Below are 25,439 nucleotides of genomic sequence, written 5' to 3' on the forward strand. Positions count from 1 at the left end.
CAGATCTATGTCCTTCACAGCTTCTAGTTTTTCTGATTTTCCTGTGAGCCTGGCCTTAAGACCTTGCAGATTTTTCAATCTGATGTGTTTTTACTGGTGACCTTAGGGTGTAGGGTTAAGTCAAAAAACATTTTTTTAAGCTTGTTTCCTCCTTTTCCCTTAGGGTAAAGCTGGGCTCCAGAAATCCCAAAATGTATAATAGCAAAGTTAAGGTCAGGACCTTAAACAAAGGAATTAGGAAAACAACGCAATCAGAATTATTTGGATTTCAGGTATTCTTAAAAACGAAGCTCTTTGGCTTAAAAATCGATAAAAATGGTTTTTCAGTACTTTCTTAGTTTTCTTGGAGAATGAGAGAAATCATTGACAAAAGGTAGTTTTTATGATGACCAACAGTGAGCCAGGATAGAGGAAAACAGCTATGGCCCCCTTCCCTGGTGCAGCCTTCATATGCTATTTTAGCTGAAGCCTCACGGTCTCTCATTTTGCCCTGAAAGAAACCCCAAGAAGGTTGTTAGACTTTTTAGAATCAAGTTCAGCAGAGCAGGGCAGCATGCCTTTGTATCTTAACACACAAGCTAAGCCAAAGGATCTGAATGTGGACCATTCATTATTGGATTTTCATGTTATCTTAAGATGCTTGATGAAATACTTTAGTTGTAATTATTTCTCCCTCAGTCTCTATACTTTCAGTTGACATTTTTTGCATGTAGTCATCATCTGGAGACTTTTTAAATGATAACCTATCAGAAGAAAACTTGTTTTCGCATTTGGTGCCGAATGAAACACACAGAATCATATTTCTCCTATAATGTAGCCAGGTGGCTAGCCACTTCCTCTTCAGCTGGATGATCAGGCATACCACTGAGAAATGGGGGAGGGGGACGTGATTCCATTTATTTTCCTCTTTGATAACAGAAGAGGAGATCAAGAGAAATGGAAATGTATATCTACAAAGACTTTCCTCTGAAAGTTCATAGCCACATTATTCACAGTAACCTCAACAAACAAATTGTAGTATACACATGCAAAGTTACACAACTCCAGGCAATAGGAACAGAAAAACACAGAGACACAGGGAGGGAAAACATCCACAACCAGCATTATACTATCAGAAACAGACCAGACTGAAAAGACTGTACACACTATTGTATGACCATCCACATACATTCAAGAAAAGGCAAAATCATAATGGTTGAAATCATATCAGTGGTTGGCTAGTGCTGAAGGTGAGGAATGATCAGGTGGTATAGAGATTGACTATAATGTGGCAGAAGAAAACTGTTTGGGGTAGATAGAAATGTATTATTTCAATGATGTATATCTTTGTCAGAACTCTTCACTTAAGTAGATGAATTGTATTGCATAGCAATTATACCTCAATCACCAGGAAAGCTTAAAACCCTGTTTGGGAGGTAGATGAATTTTCATCGTTTATAAAACTGGTATGAAAGAGAAATACAGCAGACAAAATGAGCCATTTTGTCTCTATTTTGTCTACATCACCTTAGCTTCTCTGCTACCATTGAAGAAAACCAGAATGGCATACTATAATGCAAAGCAGTTGGTATAGATAATAATACTGCCCTCTTTTGTCATGCCTCCAAAATCTTTTATAAATTTCCTTCTAAAGTATATTTAGAAACATGAAGAACAGGAACTATTCACGTTAACATATGAAACGTCTGCTTTTCCACTAAGTTGCTTTGGCTAATCACACCCAAGGCCATCGCCACCTCCAGTTATCCTCTTCTTGTCCTGAGCAGACCCCAATAACAATATCCAATGCAGTTTTGTCTCCTCAGCTTCCCTGAGAACAGGGTGTAAATGGATGATCATTTTGCCTTATGAATGATGACACAGGCACCTCGCTTCACCCCTGGGAGAAAGTGGCCCCCTGCCAATCCTTTAAAACCACCAGGAGAGAAATGAGAGGCCTGCTATTGCCTATGTGCTCCCCTGCTGACTCTAATTACCCAGCCATGCATTTTACAATCCCTCCTTTCCACCTGCCTGTCCCCCAGTTCTAACAGCTACTATGCAGTCACTGCACACTCGGGCTGGTTCTTTCTTTTGTGTGCCCACTGCTGCTGAGTGGAGTGGAGTGGGCTCCTAATGAGTTCTGACATAAATGGAACTGTGATAGACTGTGATTGGGGAATCTCCCTCCGCACAGCCCAGACCTGGCAGGAAATGACCCCAGTCTCTGCACCCTTCCATCCCCCTTCCCCCAGGAATTCTGTGCAAACCATCTTCAGTGGCCAGCTGGAATTCTCCCTCGGCCCGCTTTCTCAGTTCAGTTTCCTCTTCCCTCCCTCATCCTGCAGGTGGCTGAAAACAAGATTTTATGGCCTGATGCATGGGTTGGTTGACAAGGCTGGGGACTTTCTTTAATTCAGAGGAGGGGGGTGGGCGGGCTGTGGAGCATGGAGGTGAGATTGGAAATGGGAACTAGGGCTCATGAAAACAAAAGGCTTTCCCCCAACTTGGCTTGTGAAAAACCATCCAAGGAGGAAAGGACCTGGGGAAGGTACGGCTGTTTTCTATTAGATGCTTAATAACGTGTGTAAGTGGAGGTGATTTAAGAAAACAACAACAACAACATGTGCTTCTGTCATTTCCATGTTGCCTATGGTACGGGTAGAAGAGACCGGAGCTAACTATTGAAGTGTGAGCTAATTATAGTAGGAAACAGCTGTTGTCCTCTAATGAGGAGACAGCAGCGCTCAGATGCTGTTCTTCGGGCCGCCTGTTGCAGGGCTGCTGTTAGATTGCCTAGCTGCTACAAAATATTCCCTGCTGCATGCTCAGCCACTGGCCCTTCTCACTTCCACCCCAGCAGGTGATAAGTAATTTTCACCTCACTGTGTCTGGAGAGAGGAATATGTCCCCATTTTATTAACCTCTACGCTCCTTTTATTCCTTTTCTTTTTATTCCTCAGCAGTGTATAATTCCCGCCCCCTCTACCTCCTCTGTCCCTGGCCCCCAAGCTGGATATCACCAGGAGGGGTGGGCTTCTTCTATCCTGCTCTGATTTCTTTCAGCCTGCTCCCCATTTTCCCACACGTACAATCAGATATTCCCAAAGCTGTCAACTGTGTTTCATGTGATGTTAATGCTTACAAACCACGTTTTCCTCCCTGCCTCCTCATCTCCTTCCAATGTCCTGGAATGGAGAGCTGGCCAGGTCTCCAGTTGAGTAGAAATTCCACTTGCTTTTAGACTCGGCCCAAACAAATTGGAAATGTTTGTGTACGGTGGGTTTGTTGGTTTTTTAATGTTAATAAATCTGACTTTCAAGGTTGATGCAAGTATTTTAGAACCCATTAAGCCTCAATACCTCATCAGGTGGGAAAAGAATTTGAAATCCAAATAAGTTTAGGAGACAGGTGTTGGGTTCCCTTCCTCACAGTTGAAATTCCCCTTTTCCACCCAATGAAGAGAAGGCAATTTATAGTGACCATTTGTTTCTCACTGTGTATAAAGTATTATTTACTGTGCAATTGAATTAAAAACAAGGGCTCGCTATAGCAACCACCCTCATAAGAGGCACTATTCATAGATGTGTTACAGGCCCAGGGTCCCGGGGCCCATTAAGCACCTTTTTGAAAGCACTTGTCGGCAAACCAGTGGCATATGTGTCTTTTATGGTGTGTATAAGGCGGGGCTTGTACAATGAAAGGTTTCTCTGCAGACGGCATTGCTTTGGGAAGGGAAGGGGAGTGCCAGCAGCTATGTTTTTCTGTAGTTTGGAATTAGTCAACAGTTAATTGAAAATAAAACACAGAGCAACTGTTGTGGCTACAGAGAGGAAGAACAAAGTGTTGTTCATAGAGCCCAGCCCACCACATGGCAGCCGAGGAGGCTGCTGCTGGCCACATCTGCTCACTCCCAGGCAGTACCCAGAGCCTGGGAATTAGCCACTTGGTCATTCCCCATCCTGAAGAGTTATGTGCTGCTCACACATTCCTGAAAGAAGCAAGGAGACTTCTGCATCACAGACAGGGAAGAGCGTCAAATTTATAGTCTAGATCGCATGTCCATTTTAAGGTCAATGCTTTATTTCTTATTGCTCTAATGACCTTTTCTTCCATGCCTGCATCCCTGTAATTCCTAATATTCCTAGATGAGGTCTGCTTTCCCCCCACATAATAGCTCTCAAATCTTTATTTCAATATTGTTTTTTAACCTCAGGGCAAGTCATCATCCCTCACTCTCCTTTTCTTGCTTTCTCTCTCTCTCTCTCTCTCAACGAATTTTGAAGACAGAAACATTAATTATAGTATACTTTCAGTGACGACAAGACAAGAATGAGGACAGAGAGGAATTTTTTTTTTTTGGTCGGTTTTTGGGCCTGAACTCTGGGCCTGGGAGCTCTTCAGGCCAAGGCTAGCCCTCTACCACTTGAGCCACAGCGCCACTTCTGGCTTTTTCTGCTTATGTGGTGCTGAGGAATGGAACCCAGGGCCTCATGCATGCAAGGCAAGCACTCTACCACTGAGATACCTTACGGAGAGGATCTTATCCTCCTAAGGAGAGTAGCATAGTGTCTCGGAGTGATTTCATTGGCCCTCTTAAGGCTTCCTAGGTATTACAGATGGGCATTTCTTCGGAAGTTTCTTGTCCATTTCTATTTCTCCCAAACAGCTCAGTCTGTTCTGGCATAAAGTCCAGCCCTGAGCCTTCATGTGAAGGTGACAGCTGTCTTCGTGCCGCTTTCCCTGCTGCTTTCCCCTTGGATAGGGAAGGGTCACATCGTATCATCGTGACTATGACCAGAAGTCAAAACCTCTCCCATCTTCTGATGTCTGGGGTGGCCCTGTGACACAGAAATCCAAGCCCCCTGTGTCCATTTTGCTAGTCTTGACTCAAAGGAGCTAATTCTAAATATTAGTTGTCCACATCATGCTTGATGGTTAAGTTCTGCATTCTAATGTTTTAATTCACTGCTACATCTGTACCATTCAGTACAGTGTTGTGTAGGTATTAAGTGTAGATATTAAGTGTTAGAGGTCTAGAAAATAACTTCCTAAATGCCAGCTAACCCCCTAGAAGGTCTCTATATATTATATATAAATATACATAAAATGCATCTTTATATAATATATGCTTACATATTATATATTTATCTAGAATATATACAATATAGAATATAGATATTATATGTACTATTTATTACATATACTGTATAGTATATATACTATATAATCGATTCAAATTATACTTAAAAATATTTGTGCAGAGAGAAATAAAAAATAACACAATGAAGCACTTTTGGTTTTGACAGCTGTGCTTCTGGAGAGGTAGCCAGGTCTATGTAGAATATAACTCCATAATTTCTTTTTTAATATATATCTTTTATTGTAAAGATATTGTACAGAGGGGTTACAGTTACATGAGTAGGGTAATGAGTTTATTTCCTATCGAGCATTGTTACCTCCTCCTTTGTTTTTGCGCTACCATCCCTTCCCTCCCCATCTCCACAACTCTTCTCTCCTACCTCCCAAAGTTGTAAAGTTCGTTTTCAACATAGTGTCTTGTACATCTCATTTTTACAATGGGTTAACCTGTATCCTTACTTCAGCATTATTTCCCTTCCCCTCCCCAGATTAGAAAAATGTATATACTCTTAATTCTAGAATCCCAAAAGCTCATTAAAAATATGTTTTTCTTCTCATTTGGCACTGAGTTGAACTGATATGAGCTATTTAGAACCATTGTGTATATTTGTCCCAAGGAATACAGCTACTCAGCACATACTCCCACACACAGCACCATGACACTATGCCCAGATGTGGTAGAGAGTTAGGAGTCATTCCATTTCTAAAACTAAAAATTCCCGTCTTAACCCTGTCTTAACCCTTAAGGCATTCCATAAAGATATCAGGAATCCATGTGAGCAAAATGTTGTGTTAGCATGTTCAGGGTGATTCAGTACCTTGAACAGATTGCCATGAAGGCAAGATATTCAAGAGATATTAGGTGATATTATATATATATATATATATATATATCTGAGGCTTAGACTTTTGCAGTATTACATTTTGAAGCTGGATAGATACCTTATTCAGTAAACATGCCAAAAGCATATATAGTAAAGACCCAAGAAGGTGGTCCCACCACGCTTATTCTCAAGGGACTCACACCATAGCCACCTGGATAAGTTGAAAAGTAGCACAAAAAATTAATTACTAAAGGCTTTAAACTATGCTTTAATTATAGATCTATTTGAAGCTTTCTTTTAGGTTTTCAATTTTTTTTGCCATTCAAGATGGGGGGGGGAATCACCAAGCGATTTCCAAAGTGCGACCTGTTAATGGTATAGCCATTGAGAGCAGGGAGCCTTTCAGATCACAATGGGGACCCCCTCGGTGCCTCTTGAGTTGCATAGTATCCTCTGTGGCTAAGCAGCCACTCTGCCTCCATCACTCAGTTTACCAGTCAGGGATGGCAGATATCATATCATATCGAGGAGGGCTGAGATCAAAGGAACTTTGAAGTCACAGCTCAACCCCAAATACCAGGTCTGGAAGGACACATTTCTGTCTCTAAATAAAAAGCCACAGTGGCATTCGGATATTAAATTGGCCTGAAAAATTCAACCACCGGCACCTAACCACTCTTTCCTACCACGAGAAAGAAAACAAATGGGCGCAGGCTTGCCAGTGTGGGGGCTGGGGAAGCTGGCTCACTCAGCACCTCTCAGACAAGAGCTTCAGCAACGTTTGCTCAGCCTGTCAGAGCCCACCTTATTAATAGTTCTCCTAGCATGAAAGCTACAGCTTTCACCCTATCAATAAAACTTGATGTTTAACAAATTCTGTGTCTGGGAAACAAACACCAAAAACCACAGCCTGGGCCACATCCATTAGGAAGTGCGTGGAGCCATGAGCCCTGTATTAAGTCTACAGCGCAGAGTTTGCCGCATATTTAGCTGTTTTTGTCACTCTGTGATTCCGTGATGTTTTTAAAGCAGAATGCAGGCCACAGACCTTGCTAAGCAGAGTAAAGGGAACCAAGAGCCTCATCTAAAAGCTTGGTTTTGGGGGTTGGGGGGGATACACTTAGCTCTCTCCTTTGTGTTCCACAGAGTCTTTGTTAACAGGAATTTTTGTTCCAGTCATGGGACCTCCCCAGGTTGCTGTCATTCTTCCCTGGGGCGGGAGAGGGGGGAGGGGGGCAATTCTATTTCAAGAAAAATATCACCTCTTCTCTCCCAACACATCTGCCACCATAGTAAACTTGGAAGGTGTGGCTCACAGCCCTGGGTGGGAAGGCATCTAGTGGGGAGGGATGAAGCTGGAGGGGTGAAGGGAGTCAGCCCGGTAGTGTGAATGGTTTGTGGTCTTCAGGGAGATGACTTCCTCGGGAAATGACCTGAAGAATCCCAGTAATGAAATTCCAGGCAGGAGTCCTGAAAGGCCTGTGAGCTTCAATAGATTCTAGAGCCTGGACTCTGAGCAGACTTGGTGAAGCGTGAAGTTGAGTACTTTGAAAGCATGCTTTGACATGACTTAAACAAAGAAGAGCAAGTCTCTGTTTTGGACTTTGATTCATTCACACTACATCTCAGAAAAGACTACACACTCATCTTCTTTGTGGACGCCGTCATGTTATTGAATTTCTGACCAGGCAAGAGATGAACCTGCATCTTTGTAGGTGGTGGTCAGGGAAGATTCCTAATTTTGTGACACTTTGGAAAGGAAAAGGGTGAAGATTTATATAAAGGTTGTTTGTGTTTTCTTTCTCAGGAAGGTGGTAATCCAGAATTCTGCTATAAAACAAAAGTTTCATGTCCAAAACCAACCACAACAGAATAATATTCCCTCCTCCTGGTTTTCTACAGCCTTTTTCTTAATTGGATGGGTGGGTAAACAAATGAGCAAGTAGGTGGGCACAGGCTGTATAAATCTCATCCTTACAGCTTGGCAGAGATGGGTACTGCCATTATGCCTTCTAAATGTCAGCTGAGGTAGAAGCGGCTGCAGAGCTCAGAGGTGCCAGACACCTGCTCCCTGGCCTCCAACGTGAGTTTCTACTGCTTGGTGGCCCACACACAACCCTTTCTCAACCCAGATTATCCTCCCAACCCAAAGGGCACTTTGAGCTTTGCATACGCATGCGCAGATCCTTCTGTACTCTGCACGCCAGCTTTCTCCCCCATTGTGTAGGAGCTGGAGAGGGGAGGGGCAGATCTGAATCTTCAGATCCCCAGATGGCCCTCCATGCTGCGTGTCCCTCTGAGATTTCAGATCACTGAGGGCCTCTGTAAGGGGACAGAAGCTCCCAAGACCACCTTCCTTACCTTAAAGAAAAGTTTTAACTGAGAAAGATAAAATGCCAGAGAACTGCCTCTGAAGAAGCAATAGAACACATTCTAGGGTGATTTAATTCTCAACTTATGATGATGATGGTGGGGGGGATGGTGATGATGAGAGAGAGAGGGAGAGAGAGAGAGCTGGAACTAAGGTTTGAACTCAGGATCTTAGTTTATCCACTGGCACTCTACCACTTGAACCATGGATCTACTTCCAGCTTTTTGCTGTTTCATTGAAAATAAGAGTCTCATGGTTTTTCCTGCCCACACTGACTTTGAACCACAATCCTCAGATTTCAGCCTTCTGAGTAGCTAGAATTATAGGTGTGAGCCACTGGTGCCTTCCTCACAACTAATGTTTGTAAAGGGCTTGTTTTGCCTTGTCTAAGAATGATTTGGGGGAGCAACTACCTCTAAAGTCAAATAGATCCAGTGTTTCAATATGGCAGCCAAAGTTTGTTGAATGTAGCTTCTTTGTGATTGTTCAGGCTCCCACTTTTATCAGTAGTAATGCAATGATAGCTAGCATTTATTGAGCATTTATGATGTGCTAGACACTAGTAGTTTAAGATTCTCTCCCTCACGCTCATAACAGTCCTATTAGGTGGAAGTTATGTTACCAATAGAAAAGCTAAAAACGGTGGGGCAGAGAGATTTTCTAATTTGCTTGGTGTCACACAACACAGTCATAGCAACATTCCGATGGTAGGAATAAGCAATGACTGTACATAGTACCATAGCAATACTCATATTGTGTTTTCTCTGGATGAACATTTTAACAGTTATCAAGGCCTTGTAAATGTTGTTGCTTCAGTTGTTCTCAAAACAACCAAGAAATGTAACTATTATTCCATTTTATGAATACCACACAGTTAAGTCACATGCCCAAGCAAGGGAGAACACTAGGAGTGAACCTAAAGTTGAGTTCCACATTACATAATTTGGGGCCTGAGTGTGGCTCAGATGGTAGTGTCTTGGCTAGTGAATGAAAGCACCATATACTGAGTGTGAGTCCTGGTATTGGACCCAAAATGAAAGAAAAGAAAAAGAAAGAATCAAATTCTATAATTTATTTTGTTCTTTGGGATAAGGTCTTCCACTTTTGCCTGGGACTGGCCTAACTCCTTCTACTTTTGCTTCCTGAGTAGCTCAAATCACCAGTACATACCAGCATGCCAAGTTTCTTGGTTGAAATGAGGTCTTGCAAGCTTTTTGCCCAGACTGGCTTTAATTCATGATTTTTGCCAATTTCCTAACTAGCTGGGATAATAGTCATGTACTATCACACTTAGGCCCCTAGATAGCATGTTCTTAATCAGTTACTAAATTGTCTCTCATTTATTCTATGCTAGATAGTGTCATTTTGTTCTTTATTTTCCTTGATAAATGATGTATAGTATTGTTTACGTGAAGAACTGACCAGAGTTCCTGGCACATAATAATATATCACAATAAGTATTACTATCGTTACTAATTATAATAATATTCAGACCACATGACTTCTTCCCATTGGAAACTAGAATGAAAAAGAAACATTTTTATCTTCCTTGAAGCAGTTGAACAAGAACACTCAGCTACAAATAATCAACTCTTCTTTTGATAGTGATGATACTGATAAACTATCTCTCTTCTGTGATGATGGTACACTGAGACCATTCTTTTCCTTCATGATGTTCATCTGTAACAAGTCTTGAAGCCAAAGGATGAAGTGGAAGAGAAAAAGGGAAGTTCTGATAGATTTTTAAGTAGAAAGAGATATAATAGCCCTGCTCACCTCTAAAATACTAGTTTGAGTCTCACCTTGTCTAAATCTGAAATCAGGGCATAGGAGGCTCAAATGAGTCAGTGAGCACAAAGATCCTTTGACAAGTGTATGTCCTCACAGCAGTGTAGTTTATATGAGCTGACACATCCATGTCAGGAGGAAGACCAAATTTACACAAGCCTCAAACACCAGAGGCCTGGCATGCTGTTCTGGGAGCCTGGAACACAAATCAAGAGACAGCTGAGGAAGGGAGGCAATTTGGACAAGGGAGGAAAAAGAGAAGTTGTGCTTTTTGGATACTCAAAGGGAAAATCCAGGGATAACAATGGCAGGAAGGCAGGCCATGTGGAGGGAGCAGGTACAGAGAGCATCTAGTCGGTAAATACCATCACTTCCTTCTGCACAGCTGCAGATGGCCCTGCCCTTACACGACCCCATTGCAGGTCAGCCTTCTCCTTGGAGGGGCAGCAGGATACTATGGTGGTGGTTGCCATAGTAAGCCAATGACAAATCTCAAGGGGAACTGGGGTCAGCGGGCAACACAGTCCAGCCTACGTTTACCTGCCACTGGAACTACCTCTAAGCAAACTGCAGAATGTATGACTTCAAGGAAAGGATTAATGTGTTTAAAGGCTGGGTTGAACTCCTTGCCAAAAGACATATAAAAGACCCTAGAAAACCTAGGGGAATGACTCCAAGAGAAGCCACTCTAAGCAGCCTTAATAAGGTGCTTCTCATCAGGTGTCTCAACAATTATAGATAAGAGGACATGGACATTAGATGCTTGGCAGAATTGAAAAAAAAATGGTGAGGAGATCTAAATATTTATGTGACTCTATTTCTAGCCAGTCAATTAGGAAGGAAGAGGAATCTGTTGAATGGAGTAATTCAAAATCTTTCCAGTTGCTTTGCCAACCAAAATATCAACCCAGGGCAAACTCCCTAGCCTGTGCTTACAGCCAAGTCTAGTTGATTCCTTTGATCAGCCAAACCTATGAGTGTTAGAAGACTTGCAAATAGCCTCATTTGTTAAATGGAAAACTGTGATTTAGTATTCTTGGAACTAGCCAGATTAGCAAATGAGAATGCTCTCTAATGATAAATTATGCTAATTTGGGTTTTGTTGGTCAAGTGAGATGTTATTCTGTATTTTACAACTAAACCTGACAACAGGAGTTACTGAAGAAGTTCCAATCATATTTAAGGGGCGTGGAAGAGGGAGGCAGCTTATGCCAGAATACCACATAGTTTAGCAATAACAGTTGATTCAAATTTCCTTTTAATAAGCAAAGTTATTTTGGCATGTTCCTTGTGAGTTTTTGGAAATCAATTCTAGCTTATTCAGATAAACTGCTTGGTAAAGGCTCATGGATACAACACATGGCAAGGTGCAAAATAGAATGTCTATTACATACTAGTTTCACATTAATATTTTCTATTTTTAGGAGACAGTCATGTACACTGTAGAAGATGCCGATTCCTAACAGGAGCAAAAAAAGTCAATATTTATTTGGTTGCAAGTAATATAAACCAACTCAAGCATGTTGGAGTCTCTTATATAATGAGGAGATCCAGCTGGAGTGGGTTGAGTTTCGGGCATGGTTAGCTCAGGAAACTCAAACTATGAATGTCTCCTGAGTCACATGTCATGGGAGAGACCAGCAGAGTTTTGTCTACACAGTTCAGTACAAATGGCCAGAAACAAAATGATAGTCACATTCCCTTCACTTAACATAAACATGCTTAATATTCTGGTATATTTTCTTTTGTAGTCTTTTTTTTTCTTTTGTGCCAGTCCTGGAGCTTGAACTCAAGGGCCTGAGTATTGTCCCCAAGTTTTTTTTTTTTTTTTTTTTTTTGCTCAAGGCTACAGCTCTATCACTTGAGTCACAGCTCCACTTCTGGCATTTTGTTAATTGGAGATAAATGTCTTGCCTGGGCTGGCTACGAACTGCAAACATCAGATCTCTGCCTCCTGAATAGCTAGGATTACAGGCGTGAGCCACTTATGCCTGATTGTATAGTTGTCACTATTGTCATTGTCGTTGTTGTCATTGTCTTTTCCTTCCTTCCTTCCTTCTTTCCTTCTTTCCTTCCTTCCTTCCTTCCTTCCTTCCCCCCTCTCTCTTTTTAAATCAGTCACAGAGCTTGAACTCAGGGTCTGGATGCTGTGCTGTCCCTAGACTCTCTTTCTCAAGACAAGTGCTCTACCACTTTGAACCACAGCACCACTTCCAGTTATCTGGTGAATTGGAGATAAGAGTCTCATGAACTTTCCTGCCCTTGCTGGCTTTAAACTGTGATCCTCAGACCTCAGCCTCCTTAGTAGCCAGGATATATAGTCTTCTTTTATCTTGTTCATATATAAATTTTAAGCCTTGGTAGGCAAAGTATTGTTGAACCCTAACATGTGCAAAATGGCACAAATGATGATCACAGTAAGTAGTCAGTGTATGGACAACATGACCCCAGCTCAGATTGTGAGCTGCCTATCTATGGTGATTACCATCCAAGAGAACATTGTACATGTATATGCGTGGACAGGTCCTCTGCCTATGCTTCCAATATGATACTGAATTTTATTTAAGTTTAAATAACCACATGTGGCTAATGGTTATTATTTTGGACCCCACAGGGTCTGTACAACATAGTACATAGTACTTGAGGAGAGAGCACAGCTTAAGGGTGGACACATGCCAATCATACCCCTTGGGGATAACAAAAATGACATAGAAGACTCAGGTCAGACCAATCCAGTTAAAGATTTTACTAAGCCTCTGCATTGTCATCTTCCCTTCAAGCTCTTAATTCTAGTGTAGGCCCAAGTATCACCTAACACTAGCCAGAAGTGCTTGCCTTTTTCTCTCTGGCACACAGCAGAATTCTCAGAAAAGGTAGCAGGCTGTCTTGATTTGGAAGTTATTTCCTATTTCATTCTGAGGAAGCAGGGCTATTGACAGTAAAGAAGGCACACTTCAGGTTACAGATTATGTCCATGAATTCTCACAGTTGCAAAACAGAGCGTCTAGGAGTGACATTGCTCTGATTGTAGGCTCCTACTGCTTTCTGCCATGTTTTCTTTTACCATTAGCAAAGTTAACAGTCTTTTGGCAATTAAAACACAGACCCTGTTTCTGTCACTGTAATATTTATGTTACCAGTGTCAGGTTGGAAATAACCCAAAGTGATGCAGTGAAAGAAAGACCTTAACCTTTAAGGAGTGTCAGACTCTCAAAACTTTACCAGGCAAATGGATGATCCAATCTGTTCATCATAAAGATGCCACAGCAAAGGCACTTCAGGAAGATCCATGATAAAGTGAAGTGTGTTATGTGCCTTCTGTTCTAGATTTCCAACTCTTGAGAGGCAGAGGCCCATCTGCCCACTGCCTAAGATTGTTCACTTGTTAGTAGGCAAATAGGAGCTAAAGGCAGGACTCTCGTATCTGATCATAGTGCTTTCCCTCACACCACCAGTACCTCATGTCCAGTCATTGGTGATATTGTATCGCCCCATTGAGGGGTGGAGAGAATGTGCCACCAAAGATGGAACCCAAGCATTGGCTCCTTTCTCCTCAGCTCTACAGTACTCTATGGTCTGCTTGATGGCACAGATTTCCTTTGGGGACTTTCCTCGTCATTATGTAAAGGATATCCAGAAGCATCAGGTGCAGGCTGGTTGCTCTGTTCTCTTGTTAGCGGAGCATGCCAACATTCTCATCCAGGTGCAGCTCATGCCTGCCCTTCATGAATGATCCCGCCAAGCAGGAACCAAACCACTCATGTCCTCCATTATGCCAAGCCTCATTCTTCATGTCTATGATGCAGAGAATCCTATGGCCCATCATTCAGCACAGCTACTGAGCTAAATTCTACCCCTTGGGCCAAGCCCTGGACCATTACGAGCCAGCTAGTCTAGTTCATTTACATACTTCCCATAGCCAAATAGCTGTGGAAATACTGAAAGGCCTAAAAAAAGTATTTGGCCTTCTACGGGGGTTGGGGATGGAGGGTGTGTGTGTGGGAAGACAGAAACTGTCTGAGTGTTGTACAGAAACTTACTTTTGTTGACAATTTGGAACACAGCCCTTTGCAAACACTCAACAAATATTAACTGTTGTTAATGTGTATGGCTCCTCCTCCCTCTGACCTTTGTGTTCTTTGTTTGTTTTCCCTGTTTCCATCTTCCTTGAGAGAAGTAAAACCAAACTTTCTACCCGTGATACACTCAGTACAGTTCGGAACATGTCACCTCTTGTCACCAAATTGTGGGGGAAGTGGGGAAACAATTTCTTTTTCCTACACACATCAAGCAGATCTCCAGTGGGCACCAATTCTGAATCCTATAATCACATGGTGACAACCATTTGCCGAGTGACAGTTAGATTTCATGGACTGGGGGGTCCAGTCCTTCAAGACTGCTCTCATGTTGGAAGGCAGTCATAATTGTCAATGGCACTTGTGACTGACCTATAAAGTGGGAATTTCATTACCACTACCTTGGGTTTGACTAAATTGCTAGACTAGCCCACAGAACTCAAGGAAATACTTCTGTTTGCTGCTGTATTCTGTGAATAAAAGATATAATAGAGGATACAGCTCGAAGAGATAGATAACATAGGTATGAGGCAGGGATGAGCACCTCAATGTCCTTTCCAAGAGCCTCCATTTGTTCAGCAATCCAGATGCTTTCTGAACCCGATTCTTCTGGGATTTTTTTTTCTGGAGGCTTCTTTACATAGGCATGCTTGATTATATCATTGGCCACTGGCAATTAATTCAACTTTCAGCTTCTCTCCCTTCCCTGCAGTCTGGAGATGGAACTGAACATTTCTAACTAACCCTTGGCACCCAGCCCCCCTCTCCTGAGGCTCTTGGATAGGTCCCAGCCACCAATCATCTCAATAGTTCAGAAAGACACCTCACTGAAGAAATTCCAAGGGTTTTAGGAGCAGAGACAAAATTAATATTTGCTATATCACCATATCACATGGACTTTTGATTGCCTTTCCCCAACTCACTCCAACAAGAACTTTCTGAATGTTTTTCTTGCTACACATTGCAGTTCTAGTCTTTCTCTTGAGATTAAATATACTCTCTGAATCTGAACTGTCTCACTCCCCAATGGGCTTGCTTTTATCAAACAGGTCTTAGGGTCCCCTCACCTCTGTGGGAGTCATTTTCTCATGCAGCTACCTACTACTTTAGCTTTGGCTTCTTAACCTGAACAAGGCTGGCGTGCACTGTTAAGCCAGTTATGGAGGTTGGACAGTGTTTAGCTCTGCTCAGTGACATTAGATACTAGCCCCCTCAGACTCCATAATTGAGTCTATTTTGGTTTCTGCCTTTCTGCATACTCTTCTATGTAGGAAAATCCTATGGTCTGTTGACTTTCTCCTTTAACCATGAATGGCTGCTATGTTTTCTTGTGAAGGATCTGCTTTGCTCTGCCTAGCTGAGAGCCTGCTTAGAAGAAAGAATACCCAGCCTAAATCTTACCCACATCAGCTGAGTCATGGAGATAATAAACCTGTTAAAGGAGAAGGAAAGAGCAGTTAGTTATTTTATTTGTTCAAGAGCTCCTTTCTCCAGGAGTTTGCCCCACACAGAATTCTTGAGTTTCTGTTATGTTCTTGCCAAAAGGTAGTAACCTTTCCTGGGATTGCAGTGGTAGACAAGAGCATTATCATTTCTAAAGTCCTATACTTGGTCTTCTTTATGTTCTATACACACTAGCACTTCTGCACCACCTCACAATCCCAAGCCATGCTTATTATTGGCTAGTCTATCTCACACTGATAGTTTAGATTCTACATTCAGAATTAAGTTTTGTTGTTATTATTTTATTTTTGATGAGTATTTTGGGCACAACAGGGAGATGTGCTTCTCAATAAGATCAAAGTTTTTTTTTTTTTCATTCACAAGGTAGTAAGGATTTGGACAGAAATCAACCTTTGCTCTTCTGATGATGATGTTATTTTGCCTCAGTTGTCTCCCATTGGTTTGAGTTTCTGGGATGGGGACAGAGAGATGGTGGGGAATCCACTGGGAACTTTTTTTTTTTTTCCAAATGACCTATGGCTGTCAAAGATTCTGATAAATCTTACTTCTTATTTACTCCTCTCCAAACTGAGAACCCTTTGTGAAGATCTCAGGTTAACTTGGGAGAGGCTTTGAGCTAACAGAAGATGTTTCAAATCTAATCAGTGATTTTGGTTGGTCAAGAGATGCCCCCCCACTCCATCCCAGCTGCCCCAGCAAACATACAGTCTATAGGAAGATACTGGAATGATAATAGTTATCCTCTGAATCCATTTTGCCTGTGTCAGAGTACACGCCAAACAATAACAGAAACCTTCCTGTTATGAGATCCAATTTGATTCAATTATATTAAAACTTGTCGAATTCCAACTTAAACCGTCCCAGGCCCAATTAGCTATACACAGAAATAAAGACGTGACTCAATGCTTAGCAGTTTGCAAATGGACCAAAAGTCATTTCCAGTGGGAGATGTTCCCTTCTCTCTAAAAGGCATGACTTTAATTGTAGAGGAAAAAAAAAACTCATTTAAAAATTCTGACACCGTATACATTAAAGATAGTTTTCTCATAGAAAGCACAAAAATTGACATAATGTTAAATGAATTTTCTCTAAAAGGACTTTTTCCCTTTTAAAAGGCTCTAAAATCTGACCTCATGCAATAGAAAATTTGACCTAACTTACCATTAGCCCTGCCTAATCCAAATCCAATTTTGGTCTACCCAAGCTGTGGCCAATATTTCTATCCTTTCAACTTCCCGAATAAGACAACTCCAGAGGTTTAATCAAGAATTAATTTTAGCCTTCACACATCCTATAGTGATGTCTACATATTGGATTAGATATGCTTTTTTCTAATTAGGTGGTCAGTCCCTTAGATGGGGATTGGGGTGTAACTTGTTTTCATTTCTGTTTGCTCCCTTCTTCATGAACACTTAAAAGTTTAGCATACATTTCTTAGTATATTTACATGTACAGGTGCTGACTATTTGCTAGGTACTATGCTGAGATGTTTATAAGCATTCTGAAAGTTTTTGTTTGTTTTTACACCAGTACTGAATTCACCGCCTAGATATTGCCCCTCGTCTTTTTCACTCTACCGCAGCTCCACTTCCTGCCTTTTGCTGGTTAATTGAAGATAAACATCTCAGAGACTTTCCATGCCCAGGCTGGCTTTCAAACCTTGATCCTCAGATCTCAGCTTCTTGAGGAGTTGGGATTACAGACCCAAGAGTCACTGGTGCCCAGCTGGCATTCTAAATCATATTCTTCATATCACCGTTGGAGATACAGAAACTGAGACTTGGGAAGGTCATGTAAGAATCACAAAGGTTAAATAAATAGCATGAGGTTAAAAGGTGCTGATTGAAACTCTGGAGTGGCAGCCAGCGCTTGGAGCCCATGTGCTGACTCCTGTGTTACACTCTCCTACCCTCTCTGGACTGAGCTGAGGGAATGCTGCAACCACCATGGCAGCCTGCAGCCAGAGAGACAGAGACTGCCTCTCCCTGAGAACACGTGAGGGGAATCAACAACGAGTTCCTCTGTCATAAGGAACAGCTGCAGCTTCTCTCAGCCCTCAGCTGAATGTCTGCCGTGTTGTTTTCACACATTCTATTGGAAAAGAGATCTACAGTATTTTTATGAGCTGGTTTCTCCTTCACAATCACCTCAGAGGCAAATCATGCACAATCTTCCTTTTATAGATAAATAAAAGGAGAAAGAAAAGAACAGGTCACACAAGGCCTAGGAAGAAAGTCAGTAGGAAAGTAGGGCTTGTCTTGCTGCTCTTGAATTCTCAGCAGGCTCTTAATCCAGGCTTTTCTTCTCCTGAGAAGAGCCTCCTTCTAACATGTGGTGGCTATAAAAAACAATAATAAGGGTATGAGCTCCCACCCACCAAAAAAAAAGCAGAAGAAAACAAGACAAAATTATATGGGTGAAAAATTACAGATCATTCACTGGTAGCTCGTGTCAGTAATTCTAGATACACTGCAGTCTGAAATCTAAAGATTGTGGTTTGAAGCCCACCCAGGCAGGAAAGTCTGTGACTCTTACTTCCAATTAGCCAACAAAAAAAGCTGGAAGTAAAGCTGTGGTTCAAGTGGTATAGAGTGCTAACCTTGAGCAGAAAAGCTAAGGGACAGTGTCCAGGCCCTGAGTTCAAGTCTCGGTACCAGCACAAAAAATTAAATATATAAAATTAAATATACTTATCTGAGCATAGCAATGGTGTTTAATGTTCTTTGAATCCTGACTCCATGACAGTCTTCTGTGCCAATACAGATTTTAATATGTAATTTAAAATACAGAGGTAAAAATCACCCCATTTTTCTTTCAAAGCAATACTGTGAAAAATCTCATTTCCAGTGACTCCATGTACATATAGGAGATTCTTGATAGATGACCATTACAGCTGATTAAACATGACCACTTGCATTGTTGTGCATCTCATTTAGACTTATTGCTCATACAGCCCAACCATTGCCTGATTTAGAAGACCTACGTTGGCATACATAATAGGGAAATAGTCCTAGAAAAGGAATGATATATTTAAGATACCTTAAGCAGTGTTAGATATATTGGGTGTATCCACTTACTACTGGTTTTAGATGATTTTCAGTCTTAGGCTTCTCAGAAATTATTCCAGTTACATTTCAAAATTTTAATTTGAGACATATCTTGAGAAGTGCAAAACAGAGGTGGGACCAAGTTCTCTTGGATTGCTGGAACAGCGACAGCAAAGAAGCTGATGGAGATTCTAGGCACACAATGGGCTCAGGCACATGAGCTCTCCTTCTTCATATATATGGATATATATATATATATATATATTACTATCACTGACAGTGCAAGTAAGAAGACAACTTGCTGAATTTCAAATGCCCTTCAGTAACTGGAACGCTGCATTCTAATGCATTTTGATGAGTCAGATTAGTTATTTGTCACATATGTTGGTAATGCAAGGAAATGTATTCAGTCCAGAAAATTAATCCAGGCAGCCAGCCATGAGCAGATGAATGAAAGTGACCAAAAGCAGATTGGAATAGAAAGCTGAGAGGAACATTCTGTAAAGGATATTCCATGGCCAAATTTTTTTAGTTACTGAGTAATAGGTATAAGAGGTTGAAATCGCCACCTCTTGTGAAGAAAGCAGACATCTTTGGCCTTTCTTGGAGGGAAAACGCCACAAAGTGAGAAGATGTTGTGTTATGATGTGCTGACTATATGTGAGTTTTGCTTTTGGACACATATGGATTCAACTAGTGGTGAAGAGAGGGGGTTGTGGAGGCTCTGTGGACAACAAGCTGTTTATTAGAGATTGGGAAAGGGTTTGAATTCCCTGACACAGCTGGCTTGGGACCCCTCGCCTTGGAAAAGAACAGGAAAATGAAAAGTCTGGGCTAACATGTGCTCTTTCCTTGCTCAAAATTCTCCAGAGCTGAAAATGACATTGCCCTTCTCAGGCTGTTGACATGAGATAATGTCACATCCTGAATGAGATCACTGGGTCATAATCTCATCCTTCATGTGATTTCCTTGGCATGTGTGAGCATTACTGGGTGAAGGGGGGAAGGATGAGCATGGATTGAACAAAACCATTCCTTTAATTAAGCTTATAGCCTTGTCATCTTCTGCTCTGATCCCATCAGATCTCAGCAGCTAAGCGAGGTTGGCCTGGGGGTCGGTGAATTACTCTCTATTGGTCATATGTACTGTTCAGTCAAAGCTTTCCCCTTCCTGGGCAAGTGTATGCTGCTTTCCTTGGCTTTGTGAAAGGAACATAATTGAAGCAAGAATCTGAACATGTGTAAGTCCTTCAAAAGGCTGACAGGATGTAAATGAAGATGGTGCCAATATATTATTATACTATTATTATAGTGCCAATATATTATTCTCCAATTAGGAGATCACCTAGGGACAAATCTTTCACAAATTAAGACAAGGGGTGTTGAGGCAACCCAGGGGAATTCTAGATGTTGGGTGGGTCAAAAAATGGCCCAGTATTTGAAATGTTGTCTCTGGCAAACCAGAACCCAGTTGTGGCCAAGGAGATAGTTTAATACCTAGTACCTCTATGATATGTTAGAGCCACTAGGATGAAAGAATCTTTCAGAGACTGACTGGAGACACTGTAAATCCCATTAAGTGGTTGTTATTGCAATGGTATTTTGTAATGTCTGCTTGCCAAAGCCACCTTTGCTTCAGAGAGGGAGCCTTCTATTAAGATCAACTGTGACGTTGGCACTGAACCTCAGCAGGGAACCTCATAACTAGAGAACCCCTGCTGGTTGGGTAGAAGCTTGTAGTGGCTTAGCTGCTCTCCATGTCCTGACTACCTTCTGTATGTCTGTTTCATGGTATCTTTTAATCCTTTACATTTCCATATTTCTAGATGTCAATTCAAGAGTAAGCATATCCCAGGCCCCCTAGCTGAGATTTGAGGATCTTGGTTCCAAGCCAACCCCAGGCAGGAAAATCTATGAGACTCCTATCTCCAATTAATCACAGAAAAAGGAAGTGGCACTGTGGCTCAAGTGGTAGAGTGTTATCCTTGAGCAAAATGAGCCCAGGGACAATACCCAGGCCCAGAGTTCAAGCCCCAGCACTGTCAAAAAGAAAAAAACAAAAGAGTGACCATGTATCCTTTGTGGACTTACTCTTGATCCCTTTTACTTCCCTTGAAGGAAAAGACAAATTTGGGTTCAGTAGCTATCCTTGTCCTGGTGCAAGGATAGTCCTTGTCCATGTAGAAGGGACATCAGGAGGGTTGTGATTTCAAGACACTGTGTCCCCTAACTTGAATTCAATGTGATTCAGAAATGCACCACACAATAAAGCAAGTGAGAACACCTAGCTCCCTTTGGTTTTCCCCTTTTTTGCTCTGGATCCATTTTCTCTTGATTTCTATGGCTTTAGGCTTCTCTTTTGATTTAAAGCTTTAGCCCCTTGGAACAGATGCCTGGACCCAAAGACAGTAAATTTAGAGAGATGGCTGTTGGTCAAGAGCCAGGCCTTCAATATAGAAATTCAGAATCTTCCAACTGTGACCTGAAAGACACCATGCACTCTTATTCTGAAATCTAGAAATTTGGAGAGGTAAAAGAGGTGGTGATGATGATGATGACAATGACACAGAATTATGAGTCAGACACAGCATAACTACCTCACCTCCCTCTCAATCTCTCACTTTCAGCTATGGCTTCCACTGGCTAAACTCATCTAGCAGCCAAATAGCAATGGAGCTCACTAGAGCTGTCCCCAGGGGTCAGTCCAGAGAAGGGTAGGGAATGGGTTTAAGGCTGGGAAGGGATGTGAAGGGTAAACAAAGGAGGAGGCTGCAATGCTTGATAAGAAATGTACACATTATCCTGCCCATGTAATTGTAACCCTTCTGTACAATATGTTCACAAAAAATAATAAAATAAAATGAAATGAAAAAAAAGAAAAAAAAAGAACAGCAAAAAGCAGTGGAGTCCATATACCATCAACTGTCAGGTGAGCTTGTTTGACATTTTTGATCTGTTCCAAGATTCAAAAGGCTACCTTGAAAGTAAACACAGTCCAGAAGAGAAGAACCAATTTTATTACTCCACCTAAGTATATAGGTTTAACACGCGCCTCTATCAAAAGCCCAGTGGAATTGAGCCAGGGAGAGAGGGGTGTACTCTATAAAGTTAGCCTTTGTTCTTCAGAAGTATTTCTTTCTAACACACGTTTGCCTACAAAAGCTACTTTTGCATTCTAAAAAGTCCCCAATGTATGACCACTAGCTCCAGATGTGTTAATGGCGCTAAAGCTGCTCACAACAGGCTACTTGAGTTATTGAATAAAAGAACTCAACAGGCAGCTAAGCCTTCCGACCACACACTTTCACCTTTACATGCTCAGAGTCAGCTTTCAATAGGCATTAAATTCTCCCCTTGTTTTCATTCTCTGCTGCAGTGGCTGTAGTGAGGACATTTGAATAGCTGGGCAACAACTAAGTATTCTTAAATAGAGGTCTTTGAGAAATCTCTGCATGGATGCAAATTCCATATATAAGCAATGCCCAAGGGGGGTTGAGACATTAAAATATTGAAATGAAAGGTAAGAGGTTTGAGCCCTGCTCCTATTCTTCTATTCTTGACTAGCTCTGCAGGGTAACCTTGCACAAATGCCTTTTTGTTTTTCTTTTACTTTTCTTTTTTTTTTGGTGTGTATGCCAGTCCTGGAGCCTGAACTCAGGGCTTAAGTGCCCTCCCTTAGCTTTCTCACACAAGGCTGGCATTCTACCATGTGAGCCATAGCTCCATTTCTAGCTTTTTGGTGGTTAAGAGTGTCATAGACTTTCCTGCCTTAGCTGGCTTTGAACAGTGATACTCAAATCTCAGTTTCCTGAGTAGTTAGGATTATAGGCTTGAGCCACCTGTACCTGGCAATCTTTCCCTTTCTAAGATGGGCATTTTGCTACTCAAGAGGAGATGAAAACACATATATCCATAATCCTGGGCATGGCTGAAAGAGCACAGTCCTTTGGGGATGGGAAAAGGCGAACTTTTTGTAGTATTTGCTTCTGGGTACTTGCTTCCAGAGAATTTATGGCTTCACAATTTAAGAGATATGCAAATATGAAGATAAAACTTACAAATAAATGGTGCCTATGTTTCTGGTATAATAAGCCATTAAACCATGCTCCCTGAGGGCCTGGGACCAGTGCTCACGCCCATAATCCTAGCTACTCAGGAGGCTGAGATCTGAGAATGGAGATTCAAAGCCAGCCCAGGCAGAAAAGTCCCTTGTGAGACTCTTATCCCCAATAAAGTACTCAAATCAGTGGGAAGTGGTGCTGTGGCTCAAGTGGTAGAGTGATAGCTTTGAGCACAAAGAAGCTCAGGAACAGTGCCTAGGCCTTGAGTTCAAGCCCCAGGACCTGAAAACAAACAAACAAACAAAAACATGCTCCCTGCCTTGGTGTATTAATATCACATGTGAAATGTTCTTACATTGTTTCACATCCTACTACAATTTAGAGTCCTCCCCTGAGTGTTTTCACAGTGAGTTATTGACTTGGTGTGACAAGAAAAGGATTAAAAATGTACTGCGTTACAAAAACCATATCCGTGTCTTTTGTATGTCTGCGTGATACACCGGAAGGAGAAAAAGAGGACAGCTCCAGGACAGTATACAACAATTAGTTAAATGAAACCTCCTTTGCTCTCCCTCAAGACTTCAGGCTGCTGCAGCCCATTTTCTGTCCTTCTCAGTATTTGTCCAGCTGTTGCTTTAATTGGTACATTTTTTTAATATGTTCATATACCATAGAAATTTGGAGAATTCCTAGATCTTTCTAAATTTTTCCTAATTTAGCATCTTCTGTAAAGAAACCCCCAAAGCATCTATATGTCTCTCTTCTAGAGCATTCACATGACTTATTTTGCATTTATAATTTTCACTTTAACTGGAATTAAGGGTAGATCTGCCATGCCACCTCACTAACTATAAAAGTAGAGACTAAACATAGGTAGCATGGAGTTAGCCCTGTTAAATGAATGCCCACATACCATTCTCAGTGGAGAAATAATTAAATAAGCATTTGTTCAATAAGTCTGCTGTTGCTACCATCCTCTCCACCCGACTCCAAGCAAACAAAGCCTTACAAACACTGATGGCCTAAAGGATATTATTCCAATAACAGCATTTATTTTTCCCTCATTCGCGTTTACTTTAAAATATCTCCTCTGTCGACTAGGGAAACACCAAGTAAGAAGGTAAAAGAGCAGAAACACTTATAGATTTGAAGAGGAAATGCCAGAAGGTGAGAAAAGAAGTAGAGCAATAAAAGGTAAAGAAATATATACTCACTAAGTCTTGAACAGCTTTATAACAAAATCTACCCCAAACTCTGTTGTTTCTAAGGCTCCAAAACAAGGGTTTCCTTGTTTGTAGCTAGAATTTTTAAGAACCAGCACTTCAACAGAATGTATGTAATCTGTTTCTCAGAGTTGGGGATGGGGGTGGGGGAACAATCAGGTTGCTAAAACTTCAGTCATGTATTTATCATTCCAATTTTTTTTAAAAAATTGCTATATATAACTAGAGGTGGCCATGAACACATGCCTCTCAGATATCCAGTTTTGGTTATGGGAGATGCTCCTCAAATGGACACACAAACACCTATGATAGATAAGTTGTTTTTGTTACCAGGATACTACTGATGCTTAGTTTTGCTAGCTATGCATTTATTTTAATGTATGATTTAAAAAATGAAATTGTTGATGAAGAAGCTGAGTTTGGACCTCCCTGAAAACTGAGAGAAAAGGGTTCCATTGGGTGTTCACTTGGCAAGGCATCCCAGAAGAATTGATGGGGGCTGAGGAATATGAAGCAGAAAAGGAAGAAAGTGCATATGGATTGAATTGACAACTGCTACCATTGGATATCACGACTTTGAAATGCAGGCCTGTCAAACGCCCAAGCAATGACCCACAGTCACAGATCTTCCTTCTTTCTCTCCCTCTCCCTCACTCCAGGACAGACCAGCTTCACAGTGAGATGGCTCTCACAGTCAACCACCTTTGCTCAAAGTTGTGATAGCACCCCTGAATACCTAGTTGAACCTCTTCCACTTGTGCTCATGCAAGTCAAATCGTTTAAATAGTGATACAGGTGGACCCATTGCAACAATGAGACATACAAGTCATATGTCGAAAACAAACTTTACAACTTTGGTGGGGGATGGGAGGAGGAGGACTGGTGGGAGAGGCAGGGATAGGATGGGATGGGAAGGGGAAACAAAGGAGGAGGCTATAATGCTTGATAAGAAATGTACTCATGGGCTGGGAAGATGGCTCAGTGGTAGAGCGCTTGCCTTCCATGCATGAGGCCCTGGGTTCAATTCCTCAGCACCACATAAGCAAAAAAGAAAAAAACCAGAAGTGGCACTGTGGCTCAAGTGGTAGAGTGCTAGCCTTGAGCTGAAGAACTGAGGGACAGTGCCCAGGCCCAGAGTTCAGGCCCCATGAATGGACCAAAAAAAAAAGAAAGAAAAGAAATGTACTCATTATCTTGCCCATGTAATTGGAACTCCTCTGTACAGTATTTTCACAATAAAAAAAAAAAAGAATCCAGCACTGATTGAGGCCAGCATTGGTTAGTTGAAAATAGGATCAGTGGATTATAAATACTTTCCCCTTCCCTCCTCCAGAGAGTCCTGAGAGTAATGTCTTACATTTTTGCTAAAGTAGGGTTAAATAGTTGTAACAAAGGGGTTTCAATTCAACATGTCAGTTTGTGAATATAATGCATCTTAATCGATGTCACTCCTTTCATCTTTTA

This window comes from Dipodomys ordii, unplaced genomic scaffold (genome assembly GCF_000151885.1).
Source record: "Dipodomys ordii isolate 6190 unplaced genomic scaffold, Dord_2.0 Scaffold1, whole genome shotgun sequence".
Classification (NCBI taxonomy): domain Eukaryota; kingdom Metazoa; phylum Chordata; class Mammalia; order Rodentia; family Heteromyidae; genus Dipodomys; species Dipodomys ordii.